The 25,950-nt window shown below is 45.3% G+C and overlaps 1 long non-coding RNA gene across 1 annotated transcript in view; it reads left to right on the plus strand.

Annotated features, from left to right (window-relative positions):
* The first annotated feature begins 671 nt into the window (after nt 1-671).
* Nucleotides 672-25,950, plus strand: part of LOC141219420 (uncharacterized) — a 57,413-nt gene continuing 32,134 nt past the window's right edge. The window contains exons 1-2 of the long non-coding RNA XR_012287896.1: nt 672-1,011; nt 4,379-4,465. This is a non-coding gene — a long non-coding RNA (uncharacterized lncRNA). The remainder of the gene's footprint in view (nt 1,012-4,378; nt 4,466-25,950) is intronic.

Raw genomic sequence — 25,950 nt, forward strand, 5'->3', positions numbered from 1 at the left:
CCCTGGCCCACCGGATAATCGTTCAGTGTCCCGGTGCTCCAGTCAGACCCTGTTTGCCCACCAAACTCATCCATTTAAATGTCTGATTTTAGAGTTTGCATTGTGTTCCTTTTCTTTGCTTATAAAAACATAATAATTATAGTCTATGGACCTTTTCTGATGCTGATGGTTCACAAAAGAAATTTGAGACATGTTTGATTGTAATCTGATTTGCAGATAAAGCTGGCCCATTCAAATGATTGGATTGCCAAAAAAAGATCCATTTGCATCCTTGTTCTGTATGTTTTTCACTGACTAATGTTAGAAGTTTGTAAATCTTCATCACTTTTTTTCTCTCATCAATAGGTGGCAGAAAATGTCATTTTTCAACATGAGGAGAGAAAACTTCATTCCATCACTTTACCTGATGGGCCCATGCAGGGTCGGACTGGCCTGGTGTGACAAATTCCCGGTGGGCCCCGATGAGAGAGTGAGAGAATTGGTAGCGGGGGCTCTTAAAAAGTGCGGGCCCTTTAAAAGCGCAGCCGAAGGAAATGTAGCGTCGCGTGCGGCGCTCCTACTATTCAGTGGTGACAGCGGGTGACGCGCATAGTCACATGACAGGAGGACGTGATCTTGGTGGGCGGTGACACGCACCGCGCTCTGCTTTCCCGCTGGTGGCTGGCAGTTGTGTGGTGTCAGGTGACACGCTGACGTCACGCTCTCCTCTTTCTGCTCCCCTGCCGGTTTTCGATACGCCGACGCCGCGCTCTGCTCTCCAGTCCCGGCTCCTGCTCCCTTGGAATTGGCCTTGTAACACCGGCTCCCGTCCGGGTATGTAACACCGCACCAGCACCGCGCACCGCCCTCTTCTCTCCTGCTCTCTTGGCCTTTTAAGCCGGCTCCTGGGCTGAGTATGCGGTGACCTGCACTCTGCTCTCTCACCATCACCCTGGAAACAAGGCTGCCGGCCCCGGCTACAGCTCTCCCTGCTTCAACTTCAAGTCAAGTGCAATAGCCACGTTTTTCTGGGTGAGTGTTCCCAGCATTGGTCATCATCCATATATGGAGGGGTTGCAGGCTGGTCACATGGTGACATGGATGGAGACATGGGGCTGAAGGCGGGGCTGGCTGGACCCATGGGGACATGGGGCTGAAGGGGGGGCTGGATGGACTCATGGGGACATGTGGCTGAAGGGGGGCTGGATTGACCCATGGGGACATGGATGGGGACATGAAGCTGAAGGGGGGGCTGGCTGGACCCATGGAGACATGGGGCTGAAGGGGGGGCTGGATGGACCCATGGAGACATGGATGGAGACATGGGGCTGAAGGGGGGGCTGGATGGACCCATGGGGACATGGATGGAGACATGGGGCTGAAGGGGGGGCTGGATGGACCCATGGGGACATGGATGGAGACATGGGGCTGAAGGGGGGGCTGGATGGACCCATGGGGACATGGATGGAGACATGGGGCTGAAGGGGGGGCTGGATGGACCCATGGGGACATGGATGGAGACATGGGGCTGAAGGGGGGGCTGGATGGACCCATGGGGACATGGATGGGGACATGGGGCTGGATGGACCCATGGGGACATGGGGCTGAAGGGGGGGCTGGATGGACCCATGGGGACATGGGGCTGGATGTACCCATGGGGACATGGATGGGGACATGGGGCTGAAGGGGGGGCTGGATGGACCCATGGGGACATGGGGCTGGATGGACCCATGGGGACATGGGGCTGGATGGACCCATGGGGACATGGGGCTGGATGGACCCATGGGGACATGGGGCTGGATGGACCCATGGGGCTGGATGGACCCATGGGGCTGGATGGACCCATGGGGACATGGGGCTGGATGGACCCATGGGGACATGGGGCTGGATGGGGACATGGGGCTGGATGGACCCATGGGGACATGGGGCTGGATGGACCCATGGGGACATGGAGCTGGATGGACCCATGGGGACATGGATGGACCCATGGGGACATGGAGCTGGATGGACCCATGGGGACATGGATGGGGACATGGGGCTGGATGGACCCATGGGGACATGGGGCTGGATGGACCCATGGGGACATGGGGCTGGATGGACCCATGGGGACATGGGGCTGGATGGACCCATGGGGACATGGGGCTGGATGGACCCATGGGGACATGGATGGGGACATGGGGCTGGATGGACCCATGGGGACATGGATGGGGACATGGGGCTGGATGGACCCATGGGGACATGGATGGGGACATGGGGCTGGATGGACCCATGGGGACATGGGGCTGGATGGGGACATGGGGACATGGGGCTGGATGGACCCACGGGGACATGGATGGGGACATGGGGCTGAAGGGGGGGCTGGATGGACCCACGGGGACATGGATGGGGACATGGGGCTGAAGGGGGGGCTGGATGGACCCACGGGGACATGGGGCTGAAGGGGGGGCTGGATGGACCCACGGGGACATGGATGGGGACATGGGGCTGAAGGGGGGGCTGGATGGACCCACGGGGACATGGATGGGGACATGGGGCTGGATGGACCCACGGGGACATGGATGGGGACATGGGGCTGGCTGGACCCACGGGGACATGGATGGGGACATGGGGCTGGCTGGACCCACGGGGACATGGATGGGGACATGGGGCTGGCTGGACCCACGGGGACATGGATGGGGACATGGGGCTGGCTGGACCCACGGGGACATGGATGGGGACATGGGGCTGGCTGGACCCACGGGGACATGGATGGGGACATGGGGCTGGCTGGACCCACGGGGACATGGATGGGGACATGGGGCTGGCTGGACCCACGGGGACATGGATGGGGACATGGGGCTGGCTGGACCCACAGGGACATGGATGGGGACATGGGGCTGGCTGGACCCACGGGGACATGGATGGGGACATGGGGCTGGCTGGACCCACGGGGACATGGATGGGGACATGGGGCTGGCTGGACCCACGGGGACATGGATGGGGACATGGGGCTGAATGGGGGGGCTGGCTGGACCCATGGGGACATGGGGCTGAATGGGGGGGCTGGCTGGACCCATGGGGCTGAATGGGGGGGCTGGCTGGACCCATGGGGCTGAATGGGGGGCTGGCTGGACCCATGGGGCTGAATGGGGGGGCTGGCTGGACCCATGGGGCTGAATGGGGGGGCTGGCTGGACCCAATGGGACATGGGGCTGAATGGGGGGGGCTGGCTGGACCCATGGGGACATGGGGCTGAATGGGGGGGGCTGGCTGGACCCATGGGGACATGGGGCTGAATGGGGGGGGCTGGATGGACCCATGGGGACATGGGGCTGAATGGGGGGGCTGGCTGGACCCATGGGGACATGGATGGGGACATGGGGCTGAATGGGGGGGCTGGCTGGACCCATGGGGACATGGGGCTGAAGGAGGGGCTGACTGGACCCATGGGGACATGGATGGGGACATGGGGCTGATGGGGGGGGCTGGCTGGACCCATGGGGACATGGAGGGGGACATGGGGCGGAAAGGGGAGCTGGATGGACCCATGGGGACATGGAGGGGGACATGGGGCGGAAAGGGGGGCTGGATGGACCCATGGGGACATGGGGCTGAAGGGGGGGGGCTGGCTGGACCCATGGTGACATGGATGGGGACATGGGGCTGAAGGGGGGGCTGGGTGGACGCATGGGGTGACATATGGATGGAGGCAGGGGGCTGAAGGGGGGGCTGGCTGGACGCATGGGGAGACATGGATGGAGGCATGGGGCTGAAGGGGGGGGCTGGCTGGACGCATGGGGAGACTTATGGATGGAGGCACGGGGCTGAAGGGGGGGGCTGGCTGGACGCATGATCGGACACATGGAGGTGAAGGTGGCCAAGTTGGGGACCTGGATGGACACATGGAGGTGAAGGGCGGCAAGCTGGACACATGGGGACCTGGATAGATATATGGGGTGGGGTGGGATGCATATATGAGGGGGACAGGATGGATATATGAAGGGGGGCGGGCTGGACACATGGAGGCCCGGATGGATATATGGGAGGGGCAGGCTGGACACATGGAGACCAGAATGGATATATGGGGGGGGGGTCAGGTTGGATAGATGGGTGGCCACGCTGGACAAGGGACTTTATTACTGTTTAGGGGCCAGATTGAGGAACTTTATTAGTTTATGATGGCGAATGGGGAACATTATTACTTTAGAGTCCAATTAGGGACATTATTACTTCTGTAATATAATTTACTTTTTAGGAAACTGTTTTCCATAAGAGGGGACAAAAGGGGGGTCCTGTTACTGTGCAGGGCGCCACTATGTCGCTTTATTTCTTCAACTGGTGTAGTGTAGAATCCTGGGGAAAAGTGGGAATGTGCTCTAAAAGAGATCAGTTATTGATAACTGTGTGTTATTTTCTGCAGAGATGATTCCTGGCTGGAAGAAGTGATGGCGGACTGTGCCAGATGAAGAAAAGCGAAGATGAAGAACTTCACCTAGAGACATCACTGGTGAGTCAGTGTATTACTGTACACTTACACTATATAGTATATACTGAGCTCCTGTGTATGTCACTCGTGATAACTGTATTACCTGTACACTATATACAGAGCTCCTGTGTATAATGTCACCGGTGATCACTGTATTACCTGTACACTGACACTATATACAGAGCTCCTGTGTATAATGTCACTGGTGATCACTGTATTACCTGTACACTATATACAGAGCTCCTGTGTATAATGTCACTGGTGATCACTGTATTACCTGTACACTGACACTATATACAGAGCTCATATGTATAGTGACAGTGTTGTTAGTATTGTGGTTTGTATTCCTGATCAGTATTGTAGTATTTGGTCACTATGTGGTGGTAATATGTGGTCTGGTCATGGTGTGGTGATATTTGTCCCTTTTGTATGTGGTATTATTGGTGTTGTTATAGTGGATTATGTTGTGTATGGCGGTCATTTGTTCTCGCTGAGATTAACTAGGAAAAGATTTTTTTCAATGAGGCCACGGCTTCACTATCCGTATTTGGTCAGTATTTTTTCTCAGTAGTGAGAGGCAAAAGCAGGAGTGGGTGATAAATCCAGAATTGGTGACTTGTTTCTATTCTACCTTTTCTCTGATTGTTCCTCACCTGGTTTTGGCTCCCACTCCTGAGAATAATCCTGACTGAATACTGATAGTGGGGCTGTGGCCTTAGAGATGAAATACTTGGAGCAGAGCGTCAAAGATGGACTTACAGGGGTTCTCCGGTGAAAACAAGTAATCACCTCTCCACAGGATCAGTGATAACTTATTGATTGGTGGGGTCTGACTACTGGGACCTGCACCGATCGGCAGAATGTGGAGCTTTTCTCCCCATTAGACTGGAGCTCATGTGCGACTCGACCACTGATCCATTCTTCCAATCGGTGCGGTTTCCAATCAGTAAGTGATCACCTATCCTGTGTAGCCCATGAATCTGTGATCACTTGTTTTAACCGCAGAAGCTCTTTCATGCAAACTCCAGAAATTGTCCATCCCTGTTCTAGTCTGTGCACAGTAGATGTGAGGAGCCGCCGGTCACTGCTCCACTATAACAGGGAGATAATATAAGAGAACCACCGAATGATAGGTCCAATACAACAAAAGCAATTCAAAAATACCTTTATTCAAGTTATGGTTAAAGTGACACTACATACACAAGGAAAGCCGCATTATAATAGTCATACAGCAATGTTATAATATATACTAGACTCTGAGATATATAGATGAATAAGAATAGATAAACATCAAGCAGGTTAATACATGGAAGGAAGGGGACAAACGGAAAGGGGTTATATCACCGAAATGGCAACTAAGAAAACATGTGAATGGCCAAATCATAAATATATATATATGTACATGGCAGTGTGGAGAGGAAAATTCCCGTGTGCTCCATGTCATTTAATAGTACATATACCCCATGCTTATCCATACAGTCCAGAGTAATCAGTGTGTAAGCCCAAATATAGAGTGTATCTACCTGCACAGAAGTCCAGTGTGTATAAATGGCATCAAGCGGCGCAGCCCCGATGCGCGTTTCGGACACACATCCTTCGTCAGGGGGTAGCGTCCATATGAACCAGCACGTATAAAAATACTAATGTGACCAATCGGTAAGCACCGGGTGTCCTACATAATTAGGATCGCCCGCAATTAAGCTCCAAATTGAGGCGGGCGCATACAGCTGGTTATCCGCCGGTGTATACAGGCAGCGCTTGATGTGCACGCATGCGGCGGCCGGAGGGACTGGAAGTCGCGGGCATCGCGTCATGCATCAGCCGACGACGGGAACACACGTGACCCGGGTCACCTGATGCATAGAGACACGTGACCGCAGCCTCACGGAGCACAGACGGCGCATGCGCGCAGCGCTTACCCGTAGAATGGGCATCAAATTGTCCTCTGTATCCAAGCAACCACGGGAGATCAGGAAGCCAGAATGGAGAAAGGAACACAAGAGGAATAAGGATCACGCAGATAGAGACAACTCGGGGAATCAGAGTGACAATAAGTAAGTGTGAGACTAGTGAAGTGACTGTGCAAATCATACAAATATAATCATATGTTATGTATATACACATCGACCACAATGGGAGATATGCATAGAGAGGAAGAGGGATAAAGTGAACATGTGCTATATATCAAAGACCTATAATGGCCAGTTAAAACATTAAGGTGTGTGTATATAGAGTATAACACAGTGTATATATCCATATTTGAATATATTTGCGTATACATACATATCAAATATAAAGTGTTTACGTGCAATAAATAGAGTAACATGAAAAAAAGGGGGGGGAAAGAAAAAAAGAGAAGAGAAAAAAATATATATATAAAAGATATATATAAAAAATAAAATAAAAAATTTTTTTTACATATAAATATATAGATAGATAGTAAAAACAATCAGATAATACATCAACATACGTATGGAAATAATATACAGGTGAGACATTCTATCCCATCAAGAAAAAATTATATTTTTATATATAAAATATATAAAGAAAGAAAAAAGGGGGAGAAAGAGAAGAACAATATAATAACGGCTTCCAATCTTCAATCCCGAAATATGTCATAACACTAGGATCCCACTCCGATGCTAGATCAAAGGCCACATCAGAAATAAACTATAAGAGGGGAGAGAGAGTTAAAATTACTATCATATAGAAAATAAATAAAAACATGTTAAAAACAAATTAAAAACAAACAGGCAGGTTCAAGGACTAGATTGGTCACAGAAATGGAACGTAACTCATGTCAATACCGGTAGGCCAATTCCTTAGATTAAGGAGAATCTGCTCCAGTGATGCGGATTTTATACAACAGGCCGATATATTAAAGATGCGATTCTTGGAGAGAGGCTACAGCCGTCGCTCCGTCAAAAGAGCATTTAATAGGGCTAAACATACCTCTAGACACAATGAACTATATTCAAATAAGACACAGCCAACGAACAGAACTGTTAGATTCATCACACAGTATCATGGTCAAACTAATCTGATGCGCTATTTTCTAAACAAATCTTGGCCCATCCTACAATCTGACCCTGTGCTCTCGAGATATTTGAGCCCGAAACCCAATATCACTTTTCGTCGGTCACGTAATTTACGGGACGATCTAGTGAAAAGTCACTATACCAATGAAAGAACAACTTTTATGTCTAAAGTGAAACCACTCAAAGGCTGTAGACCCTGTGGTAAATGTGTGGCATGTTCAAATGTGGTGCGATCCGACACATTTCAAAGCTCGGACGGACTTACAATATATAATATCCAACACCTCATTACATGTACCACAACTGCAGTGATCTATTATGCCACTTGCCCATGCTCATTAATCTATGTGGGATTAACTACCCGCCAATTAAAGGTTAGGATACGCGAGCATGTTCTTGGTATTATAGCAGCAAAAGAAATCAATGATCCATCGCTCTTGAAGACAATACCGAGACACTTCAAGACATTTCACGGATGTGACGCCTCATTACTTAGAGTAATTGGGATTGATATGGTTCCACCTAACATTAGAGGAGGTAAGATAAGTAAACGTCTGGCCCAATTAGAAACAAGATGGATCTGGACATTGAAAACTGTCTGTCCTTTGGGACTCAATGAGAACATGAGTTACGTTCCATTTCTGTGACCAATCTAGTCCTTGAACCTGCCTGTTTGTTTTTAATTTGTTTTTAACATGTTTTTATTTATTTTCTATATGATAGTAATTTTAACTCTCTCTCCCCTCTTATAGTTTATTTCTGATGTGGCCTTTGATCTAGCATCGGAGTGGGATCCTAGTGTTATGACATATTTCGGGATTGAAGATTGGAAGCCGTTATTATATTGTTCTTCTCTTCCCCCCCTTCCCCTCTCCCCCTTTTTTCTTTCTTTATATATTTTATATATAAAAATATAATTTTTTCTTGATGGGATAGAATGTCTCACCTGTATATTATTTCCATACGTATGATGATGTATTATCTGATTGTTTTTACTATCTATCTATATATTTATATGTAAAAAAAAAAATTTATTTTATTTTTTATATATATCTTTTATATATATATTTTTTTCTCTTCTCTTTTTTCTTTCCCCCCCCTTTTTTTCATGTTACTCTATTTATTGCACGTAAACACTTTATATTTGATATGTATGTATACGCAAATATATTCAAATATGGATATATACACTGTGTTATACTCTATATACACACACACCTTAATGTTTTAACTGGCCATTATAGGTCTTTGATATATAGCACATGTTCACTTTATCCCTCTTCCTCTCTATGCATATCTCCCATTGTGGTCGATGTGTATATACATAACATATGATTATATTTGTATGATTTGCACAGTCACTTCACTAGTCTCACACTTACTTATTGTCACTCTGATTCCCCGAGTTGTCTCTATCTGCGTGATCCTTATTCCTCTTGTGTTCCTTTCTCCATTCTGGCTTCCTGATCTCCCGTGGTTGCTTGGATACAGAGGACAATTTGATGCCCATTCTACGGGTAAGCGCTGCGCGCATGCGCCGTCTGTGCTCCGTGAGGCTGCGGTCACGTGTCTCTATGCATCAGGTGACCCGGGTCACGTGTGTTCCCGTCGTCGGCTGATGCATGACGCGATGCCCGCGACTTCCGGTCCCTCCGGCCGCCGCATGCGTGCACATCAAGCGCTGCCTGTATACACCGGCGGATAACCAGCTGTATGCGCCCGCCTCAATTTGGAGCTTAATTGCGGGCGATCCTAATTATGTAGGACACCCGGTGCTTACCGATTGGTCACATTAGTATTTTTATACGTGCTGGTTCATATGGACGCTACCCCCTGACGAAGGACGTGTGTCCGAAACGCGCGTCGGGGCTGCGCCGCTTGATGCCATTTATACACACTGGACTTCTGTGCAGGTAGATACACTCTATATTTGGGCTTACACACTGATTATTCTGGACTGTATGGATAAGCATGGGGTATATGTACTATTAAATGACATGGAGCACACGGGAATTTTCCTCTCCACACTGCCATGTACATATATATATATTTATGATTTGGCCATTCACATGTTTTCTTAGTTGCCATTTCGGTGATATAACCCCTTTCTGTTTGTCCCCTTCCTTCCATGTATTAACCTGCTTGATGTTTATCTATTCTTATTCATCTATATATCTTAGAGTCCAGTATATATTATAACATTGCTGTATGACTATTATAATGCGGCTTTCCTTGTGTATGTAGTGTCACTTTAACCATAACTTGAATAAAGGTATTTTTGAATTGCTTTTGTTGTATTGGACCTATCATTCGGTGGTTCTCTTATATTATGTGTCTTACCGAATGGTCTGCCATTTCACGTTGGTCCATATAATAAGTACACGATTACTTACCGGCCCGTTGATTTGCGGGTCTGAATATGATCAGTGTCTTATACTGTTATATTCAGTGTTGTATATATCTGATAATTTTACTGTGTTTTGCACAGGCTCCGTCTACTCTGAATATGGACCTAAAAGCCAGGGAACTATCCTGGCAGGGACAAATTAATGAAGTTTTTGGTAACAGTGGTGCTGCAGCTTTGGATTCTATTGGTTCACAGGTTGATATAGCTACTAACGTAATTAGGAACCTATTGTTAAAAAGGACACGCCTTTGGTGGAATAAAGCTTTCCTTGAAAATTACATTCTGAAACAGTTGATCCCTAGAGGCCTTAGGGTACGGGTCATACCATCCTTTCTGATTGAAGATAAGGACTTTATTAGGGATTGGGAGCAAGTGTGTAATGACACATCTAAGAGATTTATGGAGTTATTGATACAACTCAATCTCAAGTCCATCAATGAGATTGATAAATCCCTTGAAAAGACGGTCTCCAATGCAAAAGTGGATTTATCTGTGGATCAAATTAACTCCATTGATGCACAGATGAATAAGTCCATGGACTTGTGGGTAAAGGACATCCAGGCGAACCATGCCAAAAAACTAACTAGAGACCAGAGGGATTTTTCGATGGGCAGAGTATATAGGTGGAAGAAACTTACTCCCCCGGGCCTAACTAGGGATCGCACCCCATCTATTTCATCAAACCCGCCGACCAGCGAGGCATCTGACGCCTCCTCTTCCGTCTCTGTATCTACTCCAAAACGGAAACGCGAGTTACGGTTCCCTCCTAACAAGCGCAACTATAACTACTCACCAGAATCTAGAGGCAGCTTGAAGGTAATTAACCTAAGTTCTCACTCTTTTTCCCAGCAGGAGATTTCGTTGTTGAATAAAGGTTTGATGTTTTGCCCTTCAGCACAATTCGATAGGTTTACGGCCATTAAAGATCTCCATCTTTTTGCACGGAAATTACTATTTAAAAGATACTTCCATGATGAGGCCGCCTTTTGTTTATTTCCCACAGAGACGGAACAGGAGGCGTTAGCCAACCTGGAAGAACTGGCGGAGGAACATAACAGTCCGATAGGGGGTAAGATCCCTTCCTCTATTAGACCACGCTCTCAGAAATTCCCACCCCTATCTACGTGTCCCACCATTGATGTATTTGTTAAAATGGTGAGCAAAGACTTTGAGAAAATTCCACGTTACCCAACATTAGATAATTTGACTAGAGATGAGAGACAGTGTCTCCAGCGGCTGCGTAAGTTGCCAGATGTGGTGTTTAAACCAGCTGATAAGGGTGGGAATGTGGTGATCTGGCCTAAATCAATGTACGAGGATGAAGCCTTCCGCCAATTGAGAAGTGTGGAATGCTATAAGAAACTAACCTTTAATCCCATAATAAAATATCAGACGGAACTCTCCTCTATCTTACAAATAGCTAGGGACAATGGAGTCATTTCAAAAGAACTACATCTAGCACTCCAGGTCAGTGAACCCTCCATTCCCACCCTGTATCTTTTACCAAAAATACATAAAAACTGCCAAACACCACCAGGGAGACCAATTATCTCAGGGAAAGGGAATTACCTGGAAAATGTAAATCGATTCATTGACACCAAACTGCAGCCGCTGGTAGAATCACTACCTTCTTTTACCAAAGACACCTCTGAGTTCTTGAGGAAAATAGATGGGCTTCACATAGATGGGGATACCATTCTCGTAACAGGTGATGTAGAATCATTGTATACCAATATTCCCCATGCAGATGGAATACGGGCTACCCAATTCTTTCTGCAGTCTTCATCCAACACAACGGATATGAGTGATCTCATTATCCAACTACTAGAGTTCACCCTATCTCATAACTTTTTTCTATTCAATGGGTCCTTCTACCTACAGCTCCGGGGTACCGCAATGGGTGCGGCATTTGCACCGGCATATGCTAATTTATTCCTGGGGCTGTGGGAGAGGGACCTATTCCTGTCAGATCAGTATCCATCTATGGACCGCGTTCTTTTTTGGACGCGATACATAGATGATATATTCTTGATCTGGCAGGGGACCATTAAAGAATTACATCAATTTATGAATGATTTGAATCAGAATCATTTAAACATTCACCTTACATATCAATACGACACGGACTCCATCGATTTCCTGGATGTGAAGATATATAGGGATGCCCATAACTGTTTACAATCCACTCTATTCCGTAAAGATACAGCGGTGAATTCTCTACTGCTGGCATCTTCGTCACATCCTCCAGCAATGATTCGGTCAATACCGGCAGGCCAATTCCTTAGATTAACCACTTCGCGCCAGAGCCTGTTTTTGCCTTCGTGACCGGGCCAATTTTTTCAATTCTGACCACTGTCACTTTATGAAGTAATTACTCTGGAACGCTTCAACGTATTCCCCTGATTCTGAGACTGTTTTTTCATGACATATTGTACTTCATGATAGTGGTAAAATTTCTTCCATATAACTTGCGTTTATTTGTGAAAAAATCGGAAATTTGGCGAAAATTTAGAAAATTTTGCAATTTTCAAACTTTTAATTTTCATGCCCTTAAATCAGAGAGATATGTCACACAAAATAGTTAATAAATAACATTTCCCACATGTCTACTTTACATCAGCACAATTTTGGAACCAAAATTTTTTTTTGTTAGGGAGCTATAAGGGTTAAAAGTTGACCAGCGATTTCTCATTTTTCCAACAAAATTTACAAAAACATTTTTTTATGGACCACATCATATTTGAAGTCACTTTGAGGGGTCTTTATGACAGAAAATACCCAAAAGTGACACCATTCTAAAAACTGCACCCCTCAAGGTGCTCAAAACCACATTCAAGAACTTTATTAACCCTTCAGGTGCTTCACAGGAATTTTTGGAATGTGGAAAAAAAAAATTAACATTTAACTTTTTTCACAAAAATGTTACTTTAGACCCAATTTTTTTTATTTTCACAGGGGTAACAGGAAAAAATGGACCCCAAATTTTTTTGTGCAATTTCTCTTGAGCGTGCTGATACCCCATATGTGGTGGAAAACCACTGTTTGGGCGCACTGCAGGGTTCGGAAGGGAAGGAGCGCCATTAGACTTTTTGAATGTAAAATTTGTCTGAATAATTAGCAGACACCATGTTGCGTTTGGAGAGCTCCTGATGTGCCTAAACAGTGGAAACCCCCCACAAGTGACACCATTTTGGAAACTAGACCCCTTAGGGAACTTATCTAGATGTGTGCTGAGCACCTTGAACCCCAAGGTGCTTCACAGAAGTTTATAATATTGAGCTGTAAAAATAAAATTTTCACATTTTTCCCACAAAACCGTTTTTCATCCCTTAATTTTGCATTATCATAAGGGTAATAGGATAAATTGCACCATGAAATTTGTTGTGCAATTTCTCCTGAACACGCTGATACCCCATATGTGGAGGCAAATTACTGTTTGGGCGCATGGCAGGGTTTGAAAGGGAAGGAGCGCCATTTGACTTTTTGAATGTAAAATTTGTTTGAATAATTAGCAGACGCCATGTCGCATTTGGGGAGCCCCTAATGTGACTAAACAGTGGAAACCCCCCACAAGTGCCACCATTTTGGAAACTAGACCCCTTAGGGAACTTATCTAGATGTGTGGTAAGCACCTCGCACCCCCAGCTGCTTCACAGAAGTTTATAATATTAAGCCGTAAAAATAAAATTTTCACATTTTTCCCACAAAACCGTTTTTCATCCCTTAATTTTGCATTATCATAAGGGTAATAGGATAAATTGCACCATGAAATTTGTTGTGCAATTTCTCCTGAACACGCTGATACCCCATATGTGGAGGCAAATTACTGTTTGGGCGCATGGCAGGGTTTGAAAGGGAAGGAGCGCTATTTGACTTTTTGAATGTAAAATTTGTTTGAATAATTAGCAGACGCCATGTCGCATTTGGGGAGCCCCTAATGTGACTAAACAGTGGAAACCCCCCACAAGTGCCACCATTTTGGAAACTAGACTCCTTAGGGAACTTATCTAGATGTGTGGTGAGCACCTCGCACCCCCAGCTGCTTCACAGAAGTTTATAATATTGAGCCGTGAAAATAAAATTTTCACATTTTTCCCATAAAAAATGTTTTTCATCCCCTAATTTTGCATTATCATAAGGATAACCGGAGAAATTGCACCATGAAATTTGTTGTACAATTTCTCCTGAGTACGCCGATACCCCATATGTGGGGGAAAACCACTGCTTTGGTGTACGGCAGGGTTCGGAAGAGAAAGGAGCGCTATGTTGGCTGGGATAGGCAGCAGACACCATGTCACATTTGAAGAGTCGCTGACATGCCAAAACAGCAGAAGCCCCCACAAATGACCCCATTTTGTAAACTACACCTCTCAAGGAATTCATCTAGGGAAGTAGTGAGTATTTTTTAATTTTTAAATTTATACCATTGGGCAGTGAAAAAATCATAATTATATTTTTACCACAAAAAAATGTTTTACCCTCAGATTTTACATTTTCACACAGGGCAATGGGTAAAAATGGTGCCAAAATGTGTCACACAATTTCTTCTAAAAGTGTCAATACCCCATATGTGGCTGTATCGTACCGCTTAGCCATACGGTGAGATCTGGGGGGGACAGAGTGCTATTTGACAATTGGAGAACAAATTATTGTAGAATAGGCATTTGGATTTGGGAGCACAAAATTTTCTGAATTTCTTTTGGGGGGCAAGGGTCATTTTGCTTTTCCAGAGCCTTTCTGCTACCAGTAACTTGGAAGTCCCTTATATTTTTAACAGATGACGGACCTGAGTGGGGACTAGCTTTTTTTGAGGACTGAGTTGAAGCTTTTATTGGGAACATTTTACGTAACATTTATCCGGCGCTCTAGGCTGAGCACTTACATCGGGGTTTCCATCTAAATTTCCAAGTGATGTAATTCAGATGAAACCCCTGCAGGATCCATTCACTGTAATGAGGCAGCAGAGTTACTCTGGACACCGTCTGGCCTCTGTGTAGCGGTGTCCTTTTTTTCAGAAGTGCACAAAACTGTGGCCAACCGCACTTTTATGCACGCCTAAAACAAATGACACCGTGGGATCCCAGGCTAGACGGCGTCCACAGTGGCCTATATCTGTCTCATTACAGGGAATCTTCCGTCATGGGTTCCGGCTGAATCATGTATTTCAGAGATTTACACGGAAACTCTGGTGTAAGTGCTCAGCGCAGAGCACAGGATAAATGTGAGCAGAGCCTTACTGGGATCTTTGGGGACATAATAAACAAATCAGTAGCAGGTGAAGAATTGGTTTTATTTATTTTTTACGCCGTTCCTAGTGTGATATAACTGATTAGATTACTTTATTCTTCGGGTCGGTGTGATTACAGAGATACCAGATTGATATCGGGTTTTTATGACTGACAGCTGTCACACACTAAAAGACGCTTTTTTTGCAAAATCTAGTTTTTGCATCACCATATTTTGAGAGCTATAATTTTTCCATATTTCGGCCGACAGAGTCATGTGATGGCTTGTTTTTTGCGGGACGAGTTGACATTTTTATTGGTACCATTTTTGGGTATGTGACATTTTTTGATCGCTTTCTATTCCGTTTTTTGGGAGGTAAAATTAACAAAAACAAACAATTCAGGAATTGTTTTTTGAGTTTTTTTTTTATGCCGTTCTGCGTGTGGTAAAAGTGATCAGGCAGCGTTATTCTTCGGGTCAGTACATTTACAGCGATACTACACTTACTGTATTTTTTTTATGTTTTGGCGCTTTTACACAATAAAATATTTTATAGAAAAAAATATTTTTTTTGCATTGCTTTATTCTGAGCGCTATAACTTTTTTATTTTTCGGCTGATGGAGCTGTATGGCGGCTTTTTTTTTGCGTAACAAGATGACGTTTTCAGTGGTACCATTTTTATTTCTATTTTGTTTTTTGATCGCATTTTTTTCCACTTTTTGTTTGGCAATATGATGAAAAAGCATATTTTTTTGCTCCGTTTTTTATTTATTTTTATTACGGTGTGCACAGAAGGAGTTAATTAGTGTGACAGTTTTATAGCTCGGGTTGTTTCGGACGCGGCGATACCAAATATGTGTACTTTTTTTGGTTTTGTAAAAATATACGGATTTATTGGTTTAATATTTTATTTATTTATTTTTATTTATTTTGTGATTTTTTTTATTAATAGTTTAAAAACTTTTTTTTTACTTTTTTTCACATTTTTTCTTAGTCCCTGTATGGGACATTAATTTTTATTTTTCTGATCTCTGATCTCATGTAATGTAATAGACATATATTACATTACATGAGATCTTCCCTGACTGTTTCAGTCAGAGTCTCCTGTCTGGCTACAGCTGCAGCTGAGCCAGACAGGACACCATATATGGCAGAGCTGGAGGCGGTCATGTGACCTCCAGCTGCCATAGCAACCCCAGGTCCTGGAAGGACTCGGAGGTCTTCGGAGAGGTAAGTTGACGACCCCCTCTCCTCCTGCTGTCTCCTATATGCCGCGATCACTATAGATCACAGCATATAGAAGACAGCTAGGGGTTAACATCACTGGGACCTGATCTAATCAGGTCCCGATGATGTTCCCTGTCAGAGCTAACGCTCTGCACCGGAATCGCAGCGCTTGCAGGACCCTGGGGGTCCTGAGCGCTGCGAGACCACCCACCGTTTTTAAACGTCGGCGCTGCACAGAGCCCAGCAAGCGCCGACGTTTATCTACAGTGGGCGGTCGGGAACCGGTTAAGGAGAATCTGCTCCAGTGATGCGGATTTTATACAACAGGCCGATATATTAAAGATGCGATTCTTGGAGAGAGGCTACAGCCGTCTCTCCGTCAAAAGAGCATTTAATAGGGCTAAACATACCTCTAGACACAATGAACTATATTCAAATAAGACACAGCCAACGAACAGAACTGTTAGATTCATCACACAGTATCATGGTCAAACTAATCTGATGCGCTATTTTCTAAACAAATCTTGGCCCATCCTACAATCTGACCCTGTGCTCTCGAGATATTTGAGCCCGAAACCCAATATCACTTTTCGTCGGTCACGTAATTTACGGGACGATCTAGTGAAAAGTCACTATACCAATGAAAGAACAACTTTTATGTCTAAAGTGAAACCACTCAAAGGCTGTAGACCCTGTGGTAAATGTGTGGCATGTTCAAATGTGGTGCGATCCGACACATTTCAAAGCTCGGACGGACTTACAATATATAATATCCAACACCTCATTACATGTACCACAACTGCAGTGATCTATTATGCCACTTGCCCATGCTCATTAATCTATGTGGGATTAACTACCCGCCAATTAAAGGTTAGGATACGCGAGCATGTTCTTGGTATTATAGCAGCAAAAGAAATCAATGATCCATCGCTCTTGAAGACAATACCGAGACACTTCAAGACATTTCACGGATGTGACGCCTCATTACTTAGAGTAATTGGGATTGATATGGTTCCACCTAACATTAGAGGAGGTAAGATAAGTAAACGTCTGGCCCAATTAGAAACAAGATGGATCTGGACATTGAAAACTGTCTGTCCTTTGGGACTCAATGAGAACATGAGTTACGTTCCATTTCTGTGACCAATCTAGTCCTTGAACCTGCCTGTTTGTTTTTAATTTGTTTTTAACATGTTTTTATTTATTTTCTATATGATAGTAATTTTAACTCTCTCTCCCCTCTTATAGTTTATTTCTGATGTGGCCTTTGATCTAGCATCGGAGTGGGATCCTAGTGTTATGACATATTTCGGGATTGAAGATTGGAAGCCGTTATTATATTGTTCTTCTCTTCCCCCCCTTCCCCTCTCCCCCTTTTTTCTTTCTTTATATATTTTATATATAAAAATATAATTTTTTCTTGATGGGATAGAATGTCTCACCTGTATATTATTTCCATACGTATGATGATGTATTATCTGATTGTTTTTACTATCTATCTATATATTTATATGTAAAAAAAAATTTTTATTTTATTTTTTATATATATCTTTTATATATATATTTTTTTCTCTTCTCTTTTTTTCTTCCCCCCCCTTTTTTTCATGTTACTCTATTTATTGCACGTAAACACTTTATATTTGATATGTATGTATACGCAAATATATTCAAATATGGATATATACACTGTGTTATACTCTATATACACACACCTTAATGTTTTAACTGGCCATTATAGGTCTTTGATATATAGCACATGTTCACTTTATCCCTCTTCCTCTCTATGCATATCTCCCATTGTGGTCGATGTGTATATACATAACATATGATTATATTTGTATGATTTGCACAGTCACTTCACTAGTCTCACACTTACTTATTGTCACTCTGATTCCCCGAGTTGTCTCTATCTGCGTGATCTTTATTCCTCTTGTGTTCCTTTCTCCATTCTGGCTTCCTGATCTCCCGTGGTTGCTTGGATACAGAGGACAATTTGATGCCCATTCTACGGATAAGCGCTGCGCGCATGCGCCGTCTGTGCTCCGTGAGGCTGCGGTCACGTGTCTCTATGCATCAGGTGACCCGGGTCACGTGTGTTCCCGTCGTCGGCTGATGCATGACGCGATGCCCGCGACTTCCGGTCCCTCCGGACGCCGCATGCGTGCACATCAAGCGCTGCCTGTATACACCGGCGGATAACCAGCTGTATGCGCCCGCCTCAATTTGGAGCTTAATTGCGGGCGATCCTAATTATGTAGGACACCCGGTGCTTACCGATTGGTCACATTAGTATTTTTATACGTGCTGGTTCATATGGACGCTACCCCCTGACGAAGGACGTGTGTCCAAAACGCGCGTCGGGGCTGCGCCGCTTGATGCCATTTATACACACTGGACTTCTGTGCAGGTAGATACACTCTATATTTGGGCTTACACACTGATTACTCTGGACTGTATGGATAAGCATGGGGTATATGTACTATTAAATGACATGGAGCACACGGGAATTTTCCTCTCCACACTGCCATGTACATATATATATATTTATGATTTGGCCATTCACATGTTTTCTTAGTTGCCATTTCAGTGATATAACCCCTTTCCGTTTGTCCCCTTCCTTCCATGTATTAACCTGCTTGATGTTTATCTATTCTTATTCATCTATATATCTTAGAGTCTAGTATATATTATAACATTGCTGTATGACTATTATAATGCGGCTTTCCTTGTGTATGTAGTGTCACTTTAACCATAACTTGAATAAAGGTATTTTTGAATTGCTTTTGTTGTATTGGACCTATCATTCGGTGGTTCTCTTATATTATGTGTCTTACCGAATGGTCTGCCATTTCACGTTGGTCCATATAATAAGTACACGATTACTTACCGGCCCGTTGATTTGCGGGTCTGAATATGATCAGTGTCTTATACTGTTATAACAGGGAGAGCAGAGAAAAGAGATCTGCATATTGCTGTAGTTGGCCCCTAGAGTCAATGTCCCCTGTGGGCCCCAGACACCCCAGTCCGACCCTGCTGACATCTGATTAAGGCCTAAGGCCCCGTTCACATGTCAGGTTTTAATCAGTGTTTTTTTTCTAATTTTCATCTGATTTTGGTCAGTGTGTCAGTTTTTCTCCTCAGTGGGGCATATTTTTTTATATGTAAAGTAAAAAGCTAAAGGTTTCCTAGCCTCGCTTGCCCGGCCTATAGACCCTGGAGAACAAGCAGTACAGGCAACATGGTTGGTTCTGGCCATTTTTCTGACAGACTCATTGACTTCAATAGATGATCTTTATCTACAAATCGGAAGAAAATCGGACCGGTCTCAGTTCTGATTTACAGATCAATCGTCCACAAAAAATAGAGCTGTAAACCTGTCCCCGGTCTATAACGGAGCATATTCTACCTGTTAGAGAAATAACCAGACGTGAAAAGAGCCATGTGCTATTCTTACTGGGAAGGGGCCACCATTTTATGTTTTGTATTAATAATTATGTAATCAATTATTTTTAATACAAAATTAAATGTCCCACTTTATTAGTTTTTTAGTTATTTATTTTTACATTGGCCACTGGGGGCTGCCATTTTTATTTGGGGGGTGTGTAAGAAGCGCTCTTACACACCTCATTTACTGCAGCCCTGGCCATAAGAGACAGTAGTCTGTCACCGACCCTATCTCTAACATTAGAGGCAGCTCCTCCTGCCTCTAGCTGTGACCTGGGCACGCCCCCTTGGCTGTCCAGGTCGCAGCCATGGGAGGAGATTGCAGCCATCTTTGTGGAGCCTGCAGTGTAAGCTGTACATTCCCCCTGTCGTCGCACGCACTGCTCAGTCAGAGCATGCCATGACAGGAGCTGCCGGGGAGGAAATGCCTGGGAGTGGACGTCCCGAGTGAGTATCTGCAGCGGCGCCGTGCGGTGATCTCAGCTTCTCTGCTGTTATCACCGCCGACATCTTCAGGCAACACAGACACAGCGCTGCATGGGAACGTGGAAGGTGAGTAGAAGCGTTTATTGTTTTTTGTTTTTTTTTCCTTTGCAGTGAATATATGGGGGCATATACACACAAGGGTGGAGTTGGAGGCATATACCCACCAGGATGGATGGAAGAGGCATATACCCACCAGGATGGAGGGGGCATATACCCACCAGGATGTAGGGAGTGTGCATATACCCACCAATGAAGGGGGGCATTTACCCACCAGGATGGATGAAGGGGGCATATATCCACCAGGATGGATGGAGGGGGGGTGTATACCCACAAGGATGAAGGTGGGGCATATACCGACAAGGATGGAGGGGGGCATATACCCACCAGGATGGATGGACGGGGGCATATACCCACCAGGATGGATGGAGGGGGGGCATATACCCACCAGGATGGATGGAGGGGGGCATATACCCACCAGGATGGATGGAGGGGGGGCATATACCCACCAGGATGGATGGAGGGGGGGCATATACCCACCAGGATGGAGAGGTGGCATATACCCACCAGGATGGAGAGGTGGCATATACCCACCAGGATGGAGAGGTGGCATATACTCACCAGAATAGAGGGAGGGGGCATATACACCTACCCAGGATGGATGAAGGGGCATATACACCTACCCAGGCTGGATGAATGGAGGGGCATATACACCTTCCCAGGATGGATGGATGGAGGGGCATATACACCTACCCAGGATGGATGGATGGAGGGGCATATACACCTACCCAGGATGGATGGATGGAGGGGCATATACACCTACCCAGGATGGATGGATGGATGGAGGGGCATATACACCTACCCAGGATGGATGGATGGAGGGGCATATACACCTACCCAGGATGGATGGATGGAGGGGCATATACACTTAGGATGGATGGATGGATGGAGGGGCATACACACCTTCCCAGGATGGATGGATGGAGGGGCACATACACCTACCCAGGATGGATGGATGGAGGGGCATATACACCTACCCAGGATGGATGGATGAATGGATGGAGGGGCATATACACCTACCCAGGATGGATAGATGGAGGGGCACATACACCTACCCAGGATGGATGGATGGAGGGGCATATTCTCCTACCTAGGATGGATGGAGGGGCATATTCTCCTACCAAGGATGGATGGAGGGGCATATACTCCTACCCAGGATGGATAGATGATGGAGCATATATACTTATCCAGGATGGATGGAGGGGCATATACACCTACCCAGGATGTATGGAGGGGCATATACACCTACCCAGGATAGATGGAGGGGCCGATACACCTACCCAGGATGGATTTATGGATGGAGGGGCATCTACACCTACCCAGGATGGATGGATGGAGAAGCATCTACACCTACCCAGGATGGATGGATGGGGAAGCATATACACCTACCCAGGATGGATGGATGGAGGGGCATATACACCTACCCAGGATGGATGGAGGGGCATATACACCTACCCAGGATGGTTGGAGGGGAATATACACCTACTCAGGATGGATGGATGGAGGGGAATATACACCTACCCAGGATCGATGGATGGAGGGGAATATACACCTACCCAGGATGGATGGATGGAGGGGCATCTACACCTACCGAGGGTGGATGGATGGAGGGGCATCTATACCTAACCAGGATGGATGGAGGGGCATATACACCTACCAGAATAGACTACCCAGGATGGATGGAGGGGCATCTACGCCTACCCAGAATGGATGGATGAAGGGGCATATACACCTACCCAGGATGGATGGATGGAGAAGCATATACACCTACCCAGGATGGATGGATGGAGGGGCATATACACCTACCCAGGATGGATGGATGGAGGGGAATATACACCTACCTAGGATGGGTGGAGGGGAATATACACCTACCTAGGATGGATGGGTGGAGGGGAATATACACCTACCCAGGATGGATGGATGGAGGGGCATCTACACCTACCCAGGGTGGATGGATGGAGGGGCATCTATACCTAACCAGGGTGGATGGATGGAGGGGCATTTTCACCTAACCAGGATGGATGGAGGGGCATATGCATCTACCAGAATAGACTACCTAGGATGGATGGATGGATGGAGGGGCATCTACACCTACCCAGGATGGATGGATGAAGGGACATATACACCTACCTAGGATGGATGGATGGAGGGGCATATACACCTACCTAGGATGGATGGATGGAGGGGGATATACACCTACCTAGGATGGATGGATGGAGGGGGATATACACCTACCCAGGATGGATGGATGGAGGGGGATATACACCTACCCAGGATGGATGGATGGAGGGGGATATACACCTACCCAGGATGGATGGATGGAGGGGCATATACACCTACCCAGGATGGATGGATGGAGGGGCATATACACCTACCCAGGATGGATGGATGGAGGGGGATATACACCTACCCAGGATGGATGGATGGAGGGGGATATACACCTACCCTGGATGGAGGGGGATATACACCTACCCTGGATGGATGGATGGATGGAGGGGGATATACACCTACCCAGGATGGATGGATGGAGGGGCATATACACCTGCCCAGGATGGATGGAGGGGCATATACACCTACCCTGGATGGATGGATGGATGGAGGGGCATCTACACCTACCCAGGATGGGGACCATATTCCATATACCAGGATGGGGCATATAGAAGGATGAGGGGCATATACTGTAGGGCGTATATGGTGTCATTACGCTTTGGCTCTTTTGATACCTGTGATACGTCTGACCTCATAGTATGTCCCCCCCTTTTTACTCTTTTGAAGGAGGTTGTTTTACACTTGAAGCATATATGTGTTACAATCCATAACTAAATCGTGTATATTTTTTATTTTTCCTCTTTATTGGTTAACTCTGGAATGAAGCACCGCTTTGTATTCATTTATATGAGATATTTTCATGTGCTGAGTGTCGGCTTATTTGTTACCCCCCCTCTTTTTCTCAGATATGATTGTAATTTGATTTATCATGAGACGATGGATTTTCGTTTTTTATACAGTTCTTCCCATTTTTTGTATTGTTTTAGATAAACCTTAATAAAGGCTGAGGCCGAAGTGTTGGTCATACATCTGTCTCATGAACAATTTATTGTCTGAATAAATTCCTTGATTTGCATCAATATCCATTGTGCCTAAAGGTTTTTATATATATATATATATATATATATGTATATATATATATATGTATATGTATTTTTCCATGTGAGTTTTCTTATAATGTTTTTAAATAGAAGACCGTATTGCGATATCATTGAGATACAAATGTTTCTGTTGCGATCCTCAGCTCTACCTGAGAACACAATCTGCGTGGGACTGGGCCGAGTGGGGGGCAACTGGCCAACATATAGCGGCGGGCACTCTGCAGCAACTCAGCACTGTTGACTTTGGAGGTCCTCTTCATTCCCTGGTGGTCAGCGGCTGCATGCATCCCCTAGAACTAGATATGCTAAGATTGTTTGCTGTGGAGCCCTTTAGTTTCTATCAGATAAATGTGGAGGACAACTCAACATATCTGTCATCATAGACAATCTGTGCCGAATCCGCACCCCTCACTGCTGAGCAGCTACCCTGTCTAGGTGGCAGCACACAGTGCTTTGTGTGTGTCCCATTGTGTTACTAGTGATATAGCAGTATACTAGGGATGCACCAACTCCACATTTTTATTAATATTACTCCAGATATGGACGAAACCCTCCAAGATGCAGGCTTTATTATACTACAGAATTTTGGTGCATCCATAATATATGCTCAAGCACTTTAATAGAAACCTGTTCCACCATGTCCATCCTTCACTGCGTTACTGGTATTTATTTGGAAACACAGGGATATTCCAGGAAAACGTGTTTTATGCTTAATAAAAATAAACTGATCACATTTTCAGAGAATTTCCACTGGTATTTATCTCCTTTTTTGTAATTTATCTGTCTGGTTAATTCACACTTTTCTTGTTTTTTGTACAACCAGTTAATGGGGTGGTCTCAGTTTCTTAAAGGGAGTCTGTCACCCCAATACTCAAATCATTTATGGATTTGTATAGGAATCTTGGCCCCTATAAAAAAAATATACTTTAGGTACAGATATTTTTATGCAAAAACAGCATTTACACCCCACGCTTAATTACCATCCTCTGCCCCTCCCCTTACGATGATTGACAGCACTGCCTATATTGAATCCTCAGCCCTGCACACACTGACACTGCAGGAGCTGAAAACTCAGTGTCCGAGCTTGCGGGCATCCTCTGATCCCCTTGTCCAGTCTACAGTTGTCTCGTTCAGTGGGCAGAAAAAAGCTTTTACTTAAAAATTGTAAGTCTCGATTTGAGTTTGCCAAAAGACATGTGGGAGACTCCCAAAATATATGGAGGAATGTGCTGTGGTCAGATGAGACCAAAATTGAAGTTTTTGGCCACCAAGGTAAATGCTATGTCTGGCACCAAACCAACAGCTCATCACCCCAAGAACACCATCCCCACAGTGAAACATGGTGGTTGCAGTATCATGCTGTGGGTATGTTTTTCTGCAGCAGCCACCTCCATTATCTGAATGCAAGGAAGATTGTGAACTTGTGCTACTTGTGCAGTAACACTTTGTCATTTCTGCTCCATTCTGTCTTCAAGCACAGGGTTAACAATGCTCTGACTCCATATCCGGCTTCATGGCTTGATCATAGATGCTGGATCCTGATTCCCAAGAAAATCCCACCAACCCAAGATTGTGAAAGAAATGCACAAAACACTTTTAGTGAATGTTAAATAGACCAAATTTTATTACAAATCATATTATTTCATTCAGTGTCTGAAATTTAGAATCAGCCAATTGCTATGAAAAAGACACTGAAAATGGCAAACCTCCGACTCACGAAGAATCATCCGTCAGCACTCAGGAGAGGAAAACCCCCTGTGGAGGAAACCTCTAGGGAACCATGGCTGGAGGACTTGCCCATCCCTCGGGCTTAGAAGGATAGTGCCAACAAGTAACAGCAAATTGTACTAGAATTTGTACATTGTATCATATTTACAGTGAGACATAATATACATCCACTATAGATATGATAGCAGTGACATCACATAGTCATACAAGTTACACATTACATCATCAGAAAACAGACAGTAATGGAGAAGGTCAAAGTAGGTGCCCTGTGCGAGCACCATATGGAGAAGTCTAATGCGACATCTCCAGGCCGTACACATAAAGGTGAAGGCAACTAGTACCGGACGTGAGGGAGATCTGGCTGCAACATCTGTCACCCCATTGATCGCTAGGGTTAGGCTGATCTGGCTGGCTAGGCGATATGGCTGATCTGGCTGGCTAGGCGGTATGGCTGATCTGGCTGGCTAGGCGGTATGGCTGATCTGGCTGGCTAGGCCGTATCCCCTTCCTCCCTTACAGGTTATGGAGTGATGAAGCTCCAGGTCTCCAGACACATCAAGTACGGCGCTTCATACGGCTGAATGACCTGTGGTTCCGGAATCATCTTCTATATCATAGATGTATGTGTTTATGACATCAGCACAGTTGCCGTAGTTACCACAGGTGTTCATTACTGGTGCTTCACTGGCTAGAAAGTCTCTCTCAGTGTTCCAAAGAATTAACCCTTGAATGACTGGCACTGT

The sequence above is a fragment of the Phyllobates terribilis genome, unplaced genomic scaffold (assembly GCF_046119375.1).
Source record: "Phyllobates terribilis strain yellow unplaced genomic scaffold, ASM4611937v1 Scaffold_271__1_contigs__length_2588678, whole genome shotgun sequence".
Lineage (NCBI taxonomy): Eukaryota > Metazoa > Chordata > Amphibia > Anura > Dendrobatidae > Phyllobates > Phyllobates terribilis.